General features: G+C 36.2%; 1 protein-coding gene across 1 annotated transcript in view; it reads left to right on the top strand.

The window, feature by feature from the left end:
- LOC137235183 (uncharacterized) overlaps window positions 1–12,310 on the top strand; it is a 1,124,977-nt gene that overhangs the window by 219,889 nt on the left and 892,778 nt on the right. The window lies entirely within an intron of this gene.

Raw genomic sequence — 12,310 nt, 5'->3', positions numbered from 1 at the left:
ACGTCAGACCAAACGTTGGCCAGTTGCGTTGTTTTCAAATATGATAGATATATCGGCATACAATGCATATGTTATTTGGACAGAATTAAACCCATCTTGGAACTCGAAAAAGCTTTATAAACGCAGACTTTTTCTAGAAGAAATTGCAAAGCAAATGATCGAGCCACATATCATCCGTAGAGAGAGAATGCCACATGGAATTTCCGCGAAGAATATTGTCAAAAATATGCAAGAAAATCTACGCGTGTTGCTCCCACTCATGAATCTGCAAAAAAAAACGTCAACGTTGTTTCTTCTGCCCACACACAAAAAATTCAAATAAATATCCAACGGTATGCACCACGTGCCAAAAATTTGTTTGCAAGGAACGTGGCAGCTTAGTGTGCAAAAACTGCCGGTAAAACATCTATGTATACATTTATTTATCTTTTATTTATTTATTTACAATGTTTTCTTTAAGAAATAATAATTGCATTCTCATGAAACTGTATGAAGTTTTACAAAAAAAAATTGTAGTAGCGATGAACTTTCATGAGTGGTGATTACGTGTGATTCGGGACGATGGGGATTCGCTCGCACGTAACACCAAAAAAGAAATGTAAAAGAGAAGGAACTAGTTAGTGACTTATTGAAAAACAACCCTTTCACTAATCTAATTAACAACAAACTTTCTTTATTCAATAATTCAAAATTAAGGGGAAAAATTTAATTGTAAAGTATTTCGGAAATCACTTTAACTTAATGGTATGGAATTTGCACTTGAAACAATGAATGCTTACCTTCGGTTTGGTTGCTGGAGCTCACTTGCTGATGTTCAAAAGAAAAGTGAAGTGAAAGAAAAAGAAAGAGTCCATGGCACCCGCCGATTGCTAACTTTCGTCGAGTTTTCCCCTACTCAATTAGTTCTCGGCTGTGCAAGGACAGTTACCGGTAATAGTTAAGTACACGGGCCGTATTAGGGTGAACTTAAAGTTATTTTAAAAATATTTAGGCTGGTGGCCTAAACAAGTGGGTCAAATTGACCCAAAACATCAAACGTGTAATTTTTTCCTTACATAGCAGAAGGGTTAAATATCTCAAAAATGTTACCATAGAATTAAAAATAAGCTTGATTTTCGGAATCAGGGGTGATTTTACATAGGAATTTCATAATGTCGTCTCTGGTGTTTTTTTGGCTGTAAACCAGTGTAATTGGCGATTTAGTGATTGCTGATAATATTGTCTGGAAACACATTATAAGAATGGTTAAAATTGTTGACATATTACTTCAAAGCGAATTTTACGATAGTATAATAAATAATCTTTCGATTCTTAAACAAAGTCACAATAAAGGATATATTCGATTGTTTAATAGACCTCTCAACCCAAAATTTCACTTTCTTACGGATTATCCAGAAGTAATAAGATTTGATAATTTTGATTGAGCTTTAGGCCAGATTATTGAATAAAACTTATTTTTTAGTAGTATTCAAAATATATTTATTTTTCGATATTTCGACTTCAATCTGAAGTCATCATCAAGAATCTACGAAAAGAAAACAATTAACATTTTTAAACATACATTTTCGTAGCAAAAATACGACTTACACATATGGATATGTATGATCGACTGAACAGAAATTATGACAACATAATTTTAGTAAAAACAAAAGAGCGAAAAATATAAATAAAGATAAATCAAAAACTCCCGCGAATATAAACAATTTCATGTACCGCAAGTGTAAACAAAAAAACATATGTATACAATAAAAAATGTGTCAACAAAAGTTAAAAATATATATATATATATATGTATGTATGTACGTATTTAATGTATGTTATGCTCTCAGCATTGCTAGAGTTATTGTTCCAGCTTAAGTTTAGTGAGTGTGCTTAACTGACAGCAGCGTGATGTTGTTGTTTTAAGACCAAATTTCTGTAGGTTTGTGCACAATGGTCTACATCTGATTTAAAATTCATTTTTATATCATTAGGGGTGTTCAAAATGTGTAAGGTTTCTAAAATGAAGCGCTTATTATAATGTTTTTCATGTTCCAGAATGGTTACGTTTTCAAAATCTGGATAGTGTCCCGTGTCTTTGCAATGCGCAGCCAATGCTGTCTTGTTTTCTGGATTATTATTTCTCAATTTAATATTCGATTTGTGGGCGGAAAGCCTAGTCTTTAGTTTAAGTTTAGTTGTCCCTACATATACTTGTTCGCATACGTGGGACCCGTCGCCGTTGCATGGAATTTTGTACACCACGTTGGATTTCTCATGATTTGGTATTTTGTCCTTTAAATTACTATAAATTGGTCGTAGAGTGTTGTTGTAAGTAAACGCGATTTCATATTTCTCTTTGTCATATAAATTTGAACCCTTGATTCTTTCAGATACTCCCGGGATATATGTCATTGATTTATAAATTTTATTACCTTTCTCGGTTGTATTATTATTGGCGTTCGCTGTGTGATGTTTGTGAATCAGTTTGTTTATAAGGGACCTGGGAAAAGAATTTTGTTCCAGGGTTTTTCTAATTATGGCTATGTTTTTGTTGTGAAACATCTTATCACTTATGTTAAGAACCCTTCTTATAAAATTTTTCGCTGTGTTCAAAATAGTGTTGGGTGCGTGTTTGGAATTATAATTGATAAGTCTACCCGAAGCTGTTTGTTTTTTATACCAATCAATGTATAACTTATTATTATTTTTAATTATTAATGTGTCAAGGTAGGGAAGTCTGTTGTTTTTCTCCACTTCCATAGTAAATCGTATGGATTTGTAATATGTATTAAGTAGTTTAAGCATGTTTTCCATTTCGCTCGTTTTGACGATGGCAAATAAGTCGTCAACGTATTTGATAGGCAATCGGGGTTTGCTTTTTGATTCCATCTCGAATCTTGTTAGCAGTTCATCTAAAACAATGTCAGCTATCACTGGGGAGGCTGGAGATCCCATTGGCATGCCTGATCGTTGTTCGTAAATTTTGTAGTTGTATTTAAAATATCTATTGTCCCTCACGCAAAATTTTAATATGTTCATGAATAATTCTTTTGTTAAACTTGTGTGCTCTTTAATGTCAGTCCACCTGGAGGCAATGACATCATCGACATCATTGCCTCCAGGTGGACTGACATTAAAGAGCACACAAGTTTAACAAAAGAATTATTCATGAACATATTAAAATTTTGCGTGAGGGACAATAGATATTTTAAATACAACGACAAAATTTACGAACAACGATCAGGCATGCCAATGGGATCTCCAGCCTCCCCAGTGATAGCTGACATTGTTTTAGATGAACTGCTAACAAGATTCGAGATGGAATCAAAAAGCAAACCCCGATTGCCTACCAAATACGTTGACGACTTATTTGCCATCGTCAAAACGAGCGAAATGGAAAACATGCTTAAACATGCTCCAGTCCACCTGGAGGCACTGATGTCGATGATGTCATTGCCTCCAGGTGGACTGACATTAAAGAGCACACAAGTTTAACAAAAGAATTATTCATGAACATATTAAAATTTTGCGTGAGGGACAATAGATATTTTAAATACAACGACAAAATTTACGAACAACGATCAGGCATGCCAATGGGATCTCCAGCCTCCCCAGTGATAGCTGACATTGTTTTAGATGAACTGCTAACAAGATTCGAGATGGAATCAAAAAGCAAACCCCGATTGCTAACCAAATACGTTGACGACTTATTTGCCATCGTCAAAACGAGCGAAATGGAAAACATGCTTAAACTACTTAATACATATTACAAATCCATACGATTTACTATGGAAGTGGAGAAAAACAACAGACTTCCCTACCTTGACACATTAATAATTAAAAATAATAATAAGTTATACATTGATTGGTATAAAAAACAAACAGCTTCGGGTAGACTTATCAATTATAATTCCAAACACGCACCCAACACTATTTTGAACACAGCGAAAAATTTTATAAGAAGGGTTCTTAACATAAGTGATAAGATGTTTCACAACAAAAACATAGCCATAATTAGAAAAACCCTGGAACAAAATTCTTTTCCCAGGTCCCTTACAAACAAACTGATTCACAAACATCACACAGCGAACGCCAATAATAATACAACCGAGAAAGGTGATAAAATTTATAAATCAATGACATATATCCCGGGAGTGTCTGAAAGAATCAAGGGTTCAAATTTATATGACAAAGAGAAATATGAAATCGCGTTTACTTACAACAACACTCTACGACCAATTTATAGTAATTTAAAGGACAAAATACCAAATCATGAGAAATCCAACGTGGTGTACAAAATTCCGTGCAACGGCGACGGGTCCCACGTATGCGAACAAGTATATGTAGGGACAACTAAACTTAAACTAAAGACTAGGCTTTCCGCCCACAAATCGAATATTAAATTGAGAAATAATAATCCAGAAAACAAGACAGCATTGGCTGCGCATTGCAAAGACACGGGACACTATCCAGATTTTGAAAACGTAACCATTCTGGAACATGAAAAACATTATAATAAGCGCTTCATTTTAGAAACCTTACACATTTTGAACACCCCTAATGATATAAAAATGAATTTTAAATCAGATGTAGACCATTGTGCACAAACCTACAGAAATTTGGTCTTAAAACAACAACATCACGCTGCTGTCAGTTAAGCACACTCACTAAACTTAAGCTGGAACAATAACTCTAGCAATGCTGAGAGCATAACATACATTAAATACGTACATACATACATATATATATATATATATATTTTTAACTTTTGTTGACACATTTTTTATTGTATACATATGTTTTTTTGTTTACACTTGCGGTACATGAAATTGTTTATATTCGCGGGAGTTTTTGATTTATCTTTATTTATATTTTTCGCTCTTTTGTTTTTACTAAAATTATGTTGTCATAATTTCTGTTCAGTCGATCATACATATCCATATGTGTAAGTCGTATTTTTGCTACGAAAATGTATGTTTAAAAATGTTAATTGTTTTCTTTTCGTAGATTCTTGATGATGACTTCAGATTGAAGTCGAAATATCGAAAAATAAATATATTTTGAATACTACTAAAAAAGAAGTTTTATTCAATAATCTGGCCTAAAGCTCAATCAAAATTATCAAATTATATTAAACGAGGCTATTAAATTTACCAATAAAACAGAAGTAATAAGAAAAAGTGGCCCTCAAAACCATCTTTGGAACTTCAGATTTGAAACAAAACACAGAGAAGTTAAAATTTATGCCCGAAACGTTATGTGTAGAAAGAACATTCCATATTCATTAAGCATAAAAGCTGCACTAAAGTTTACAAGATTTTTAGAACAACATGAGAATGGCTTTGAAAAAACATTTGAGATTCAGAAGTCAGTATTTTGTAATATTGAAACGTCCGATCTTTCATACGCACTGTCACATTTAAACGAAAGCTTTCAAAATAATATAATTTAAAAATTATTTTATAATCGATTAAATTATAAAAAAGATTACTTTTTAGTTCTTAAAAAGAAGGTATTTACTTTACACAAAATCACACATATTATTGTAAGCCATCTCAATCAAATATATATTGTAAGTGTTATATTATAAAATGTTTTAATGAACACTACCAATGTTATGAAGTTGGTAATAAAGGCAGAGTTTTACACGTTGTCCCCTATTCATATGTACAACAATGTAAATGGAATTTGTTTTATACGAATAAAAACGTTTTAAAGTTTAATTGAACTACTAAACGACTTTCTGTTTGGGAAAGGGTTGATTTTTTGGCAAAAAAAAGTGGTATAAATTTTACAAAGGTGAGTATCAATTCAATATACAATAAAATATCAAATTTATAAGGTAAAAGTACCAACTAAAACCAAAAAATTTGACAATAGCAAGTATCAATTTAATAAGCACAAGGATCAAACTGATACTCAGTTTTGAGAGAAATAAGTTTCAATTCTATACCAGAGAGTATCAAAAGCATACTATCAAAAAAGTACTAAATTGATAACAACCAATATCAAATTGAAAAGTTAGAAAATATCATTTTCACAATTTCGAAAATGTCAATAACATAAGGTCATTGATGAAGAAAAAAAGATAAGCAAAAATTGCACATAGATGCCTGGATGGCATCGCCTTGATGATAACTTTTTTTTGAGTGCACGCATAAGGGACATGTATGTCTCCGATAAATTTTCACCTTTTGCAGCAATACTGGTGACCTTAAACTCTTCTAACTTCATTTTATTTAATCCTGACTATGCCTTGGTAAATTTTAGCGCTGGCAACATGGATAAAAACCGTTATGTGTGTAAATACTGTTGGACAAAGAAGCAGAAATCTCTAGCAAGTCGTCCGTATTTAAAACTGTTTAATACTATCTAAAGAATATAGCTTGATCATTTTTTAATTGACTTATACTCACTGGTAAGTAAAATTATTACTTTATACATAATTTTGGCTTCTTGGTAAAAGTGATGAAAATTTAGCAAAAAAACCCAACGCGTTGTGGGTGTCCCTATATGCATCAAAGGTAGGCTTGCCATAATTTTTCCTACTCAATGCCTGACTGAGGTGAAACTTTAAAAGATAAAAGTCTCAATTATCAAAACAACAAAATTCATTCATATATATTTAGCAGCCTTAAAATTGCAAGTTACATGGTATATATACAATGTATATTATATGCATATACATACCAGGGCCGGCTCTACCATAACGCGAGCTACGCGGCCCGCCTAGGGCACAAAGTTCTATGGGGCACCAAATTCGATAAACACTTTTGTACTAAACGTCCTTTACGTCACAAAGACTTGGAAGTCAACTGACAACACTGCGCAACTGGCAATCATGTGTGATTCTCCAGCTCTCGCGAGTTTCGACTTGGTCAGACGTGCACATTTTTGTTGTTCCGTGAGCTGTTACAATTCATAAAAAACTTCAAAAATTTTATCATGATCTCATTGTGAAAGCCTTATTTTGTGTTCGAGTTCGGGAGTCAGTGGCGTAGTGAGGGGGAACAAGGGGAACATCTTGCCCCGGGCGCTATTTACAGGGGGCTCCAAATGGTTCGCAAAGCAGAACTTCCTAGATGATTTGTATATTTCTTATAACTCATTTCTGGAAAATATTGATTTCTGGAAAAAATTATCTATACTAAAAATGCATGCATATATCCGGAGCACTTGCGACAGGTTATGGAAGTCTGCAATGTACTAGGGAAATAGACAAAGCAATAACATTTAAGTAAATTTTTCCAGCTTACTATCCCCATCATCGCGCTCTGCTTACATTAAAATTGAAACGTTTTAAATATTAAAATAGGTATTGTGAGGAATATAACCATCTCTAAGCTGTTACTAGGTAAATGCACAACAACAAAAACATTAAATCAAGCTACATAAACACTTTAGTCATAATTTACACATGTACATACAAAGCAGCAAAGAGATACTCACCATCAGCCGAAGTAGCACTCACATATAAACACGCATATGGCTATGTGAGAGACTATAAACTACAAATACACGTGCACATATAGGCTGGTAACCAGCATGGAGTTCGCGAAGATACTAGACCTTAGGAGAAATGGGTGCAGAGAGTATAAAAGCAGCGAAAGTTAAAGTAGTAAGCAAGCAGTTTGATTTAAACACGCAATTAGGTGTGAAGTAAGAGTTATTTTGAAGTACTTTCAAAGTAGTATAATGAAGACCATTTTGCATTATTGAATATTGGAGTTATTTATTCGAAAATTTAGCGATTCGAAAGTTAGCAGAAGGTTGGAAATAAGCACAATTACCCCATATTCGTTACAATTGGTGTCAGAAGAGGAATTGTTGAACAAATTCCAGAGGACAACAAGGACATGGCAAAGTTAACTGAATTAAGGATACAGCAGCTGAAAAAGGAGTTGAAGAACCGTGGATCGAATACAACCGGCAATAAGATCGAACTTCAAGCACGGCTGCGAGACGCTATGGAGTCGGAAGGAATTAATGTGGACGATGATGTCTTTCATCCTGATGGGGACGAGACAACAACAAAAATTGAAGAAAAAAACGAAACATCGCAGACAGTTACGAGCACAGACTTGAACACGGTTTTGGCTGCAATATCTGCCGAAGTAGCACTCACATATAAACACGCATATGGCTATGTGAGAGACTATAAACTACAAATACACGTGCACATATAGGCTGGTAACCAGCATGGAGTTCGCGAAGTTACTAGACCTTAGGAGAAATGGGTGCAGAGAGTATAAAAGCAGCGAAAGTTAAAGTAGTAAGCAAGCAGTTTGATTTAAACACGCAATTAGGTGTGAAGTAAGAGTTATTTTGAAGTACTTTCAAAGTAGTATAATGAAGACCATTTTGCATTATTGAATATTGGAGTTATTTATTCGAAAATTTAGCGATTCGAAAGTTAGCAGAAGGTTGGAAATAAGCACAATTACCCCATATTCGTTACAATTGGTGTCAGAAGAGGAATTGTTGAACAAATTCCAGAGGACAACAAGGACATGGGAAAGTTAACTGAATTAAGCATACAGCAGCTGAAAAAGGAGTTGAAGAACCGTGGATCGAATACAACCGGCAATAAGATCGAACTTCAAGCACGGCTGCGAGACGCTATGGAGTCGGAAGGAATTAATGTGGACAATGATGTCTTTCATCCTGATGGGGACGAGACAACAACAAAAATTGAAGAAAAAAACGAAACATCGCAGACAGTTAGGAGCACAGACTTGAACACGGTTTTGGCTGCAATATCTGCTCAAAGACATTGTCATCCCAACTGGAATCACAGGAGATACGCATAACATCCAAGATGGAAGCACAGAAGGCACGCATTTAAGAAATGTCGTCGCAAATGTCATCTCAGCTGGAATCGCAGGAGAACCGTATAACATCGAAGATTGAAGCACAAGAAACGCGTATTTCAAAAATGTCAACACAGATTACATCTAAGATTGAAGCACAAAAGGCACGAATATCCGAAATGTCGTCGCAAATTTCAGCACAGATATCATCGCAGATTTCTGCTCAAGCAAGAGCAAGAAGGACGTATTTTCTCGAAGTTGGAGGCGCAAGATACAAAAATTTTACAACTCGAAGACAAAATCGATGCCGAAATTGAAACATTGAGAAGTCGTATTGTAAGGATAAAATCGTCTTAAGTTAAATTTAGCGACTCATCTGGCAACACTATTGCTGCCAATGCCATTGTGAATGCTAAATTATGTTAGAAGGAATAGGAAATATATGTAAATAGGTATTCAGCTGCTGTAAGGCTGTGATTAAGAAGAAATACGATGTATGCATGTGGGGTGTAATATAAAAATGACGATTGGCAATAGTGCCATCAGCAGGTCTAACTCTCGGGCGTTTTTAAAAAATAAAAAGTGTATTTTTGAGTATTAAATGAATACAAGTCTTTTTGATTAATTATGAAAACCTGGCGGAGAAGGCCGCCACGCTAATCGTTTTTAACTTACATTTAAATATGGCGACGATATGGAGGCGGCGCCCTCCACGATAATGGGATTAATACCAGGTAATCATGGGTGAGTGGTGATCGGCTACCGAAGCCATTAAACGCGACTCAGCGATAAAGATAATTGCTAACAGTATACAGGATTTTCAACTAACCCGCCCAGCAGTTTCAGCGAGTAATCCAAAGGAAAAAACTCTGAACAACTGGAATGCTGAATATAAAGCTGCAGCTCTATTCGTAGCACTGAAGGGGCCAGCAGTCGAAATCCTACAGACGATTCCCGAAGGAGAGCGAAACAGCTACGAATTATTGATGGCTGCTGTAGAACGACGATACGGAAGCGAACACAGGAAGCAGATATATCAAATTGAGTTGCAAAACCGCTACCAAAAAGCGAATGAGACTCTGCAGGATTTTGCGTCGGATGTTGAAAGGCTGGCCCATCTAGCAAATGCGGACGCACCCGTGGAATACACCGAGAGGGTAAAAATCCAGAGCTTTATTAATGGAATACGGGACGTTGAAACGAAGCGAGCGACATACGCAAATCCAAAGCCACATTTGCTGAAACAGTATCCCATGCGCTGACTCAGGAAGTAGAAAGGCCAGACTGGGTGAACACAATATTGGAGGCGCTGAAACGATCGCAAAAGCGGAGTAATAGAGTAATCAAATGCTTCAAATGCAGGAAGCCTGGTCACATTGCACGTCATTGCATCACCGGTCCTGGTAGTTCCAACTTGGCTGCTCGTAAACGCTGGAGGAGATAAGCAAGAGCGAGTCAGATGCAAAGATCGAAAACTTGCCCCATCTATTGAATGTCCTGTAATCTCGCAAATTGGAAGAAAATCCATGACTGTAGATACGGGCGCATCTCATTCCTTAATCCGATCTGATTTGGTCAACGGGAGAGTAAAGCCATTACCTGGAGCAAGGTTGCATCACTCACTGGCGAGTATAACCGAATCCAGGGAGAAGTGGTATGTGAAGTCTTAATTGGAAAGGTCACTGTCATATTGGGAATGGATTTCTTAGTTGACTATGACATCAGGATCGATATGCAGAGAAGGATTATGGAGTATAAGAACCAGGATGTACGACTCAAATTCGGGTGAAGGCAATTCGACGAAGACCGCCAAGGTCAAAGGCGGTAGATCGGGCAAAGGTAATGGAATGAATGGGCCAAACAAAGCAAAATTAAAGATACCTGCGAGAGAAACACTGGCATTGACAAACCCAAATGGACGCAATAAAACGAAGCAAAGAATTTCCCAGAAAGAATGCGAGGGTAGTTTCCTTCAAATACTTTCGGCTGCGCCAGACGTAGTAAACCACAGCACAGCACATTTATTATTATAAATAAATATATTTTAACAAAAATATATTCTTTGTTGAAACCACCAAAGAACTTAAAAAAAAAAGCATGCACCATTGCATTCCCTTCTCTTTATTACCTTCTTCTTCTATGCAATCGTCGCCACAGTGCTATATTTGTTTCCACAAATGAATTCTGCATTTTTTTTTACTATTAATCTAAAATATTATACTTTTCTACAATAGCTTTCGTTTTCAATGTTTATGTTTATTTTGCATTCCATCTGTCAACTCGCATTCAGCAAAACAGTGTTCACTTCGCCTTACAGAATCGCATGAGAATTTACAGTGAAAACTGGCAGTGCAAATGAGTTTTCAGTAAGTGTACATTTTTCAGTTTTTCACAGTTAGTGAATTGACCTCCTGCAAAGGAGAAAGATCAATGTAATTGCCAAACAAAACATTAATTTCGAATATCAATACCTATCGTCACGGGGCGAGGAGTTAACCTGATCTTGTACCACATATTTTGTGGTCACCAATGGTTGTAATAAACCCTGTTCATTAGTAATAAAAGCACCCCCAGCGCTATTTTGATTTTCAATGATAACGCTTATCAGATTTGGCATCTTATTGGGATCTAAACGGCGTTGGGATTGATCATACTGTTGCGGCTGTTGATATATACCAGTACCAGGTGCAGGTAGTTGCTAAAGAAAATAATACAAAAATAATCATCAGCAATATTTGAAATATATTCGTTGTATTAGCATACATTATAACCAGGACGTCCGGGTATTGGGGGTTGATCCGGCATGAGTGGCTGACTAACCACTGGCGCCTGTCCAGATTGTGTTGATGGTATCATTTGGCCCATGTAACCACCTGGTGCACCTGGTTGTTGTAGTGGATAACCTGGCTGTTGAGGATAACCAGGTTGTGGTGGATAGCATGGCTGTTGTGGCATTGACAGAGAGCCAGGCTGGGGAGGTTGTTGCTGCTGCTGTCGTGGCATTGCATATCCCGGTTGCTGTTGTGGTATATACCTTGTCATACCTGGATGTGGTGTCATTGCCCCACCTGGTCCAGTAGATGCGGGCGGCATACCTGGGGGACCATGTTGCTCATGGCCACCAAATTGCTGGTGCATACGGTGTTGAGGTGGCATTTGACCGGATTGTGACTGCATTAGACCAGACTGTCGTAGGATTTGACACAGTTGCGGTGGCATTTGCTGTTCACCCGTTTGCTGGTATGGAGATGTAACACAGCCTCCAATTGATGTTAGTGGTGTAGCTGACCAATTTGAGGACCAGTCTAGAAAAATAACAACATTTATTAGACAGAAAATTATTTAAAAATATATGTTTGCGTATACTTTCCCCAATAAGGGAAGTGACATTCTTTACATTTCTTTTGTTTATGTGCTCTTCTTCTTGCTTGTTTCACTATTCACCGTGGATTTTTAAACGTCAAAATTACTTCCATAGTACTATTTTTTACGCAAGATATTTACGCAAGAAAAAAGGC

The sequence above is a fragment of the Eurosta solidaginis genome, chromosome X (assembly GCF_040869045.1).
Source record: "Eurosta solidaginis isolate ZX-2024a chromosome X, ASM4086904v1, whole genome shotgun sequence".
Taxonomy (NCBI): Eukaryota; Metazoa; Arthropoda; class Insecta; order Diptera; family Tephritidae; genus Eurosta; species Eurosta solidaginis.
Note: the sequence above shows the minus strand (reverse complement) of the source record. Positions and strands in the feature narration are given on the sequence as shown.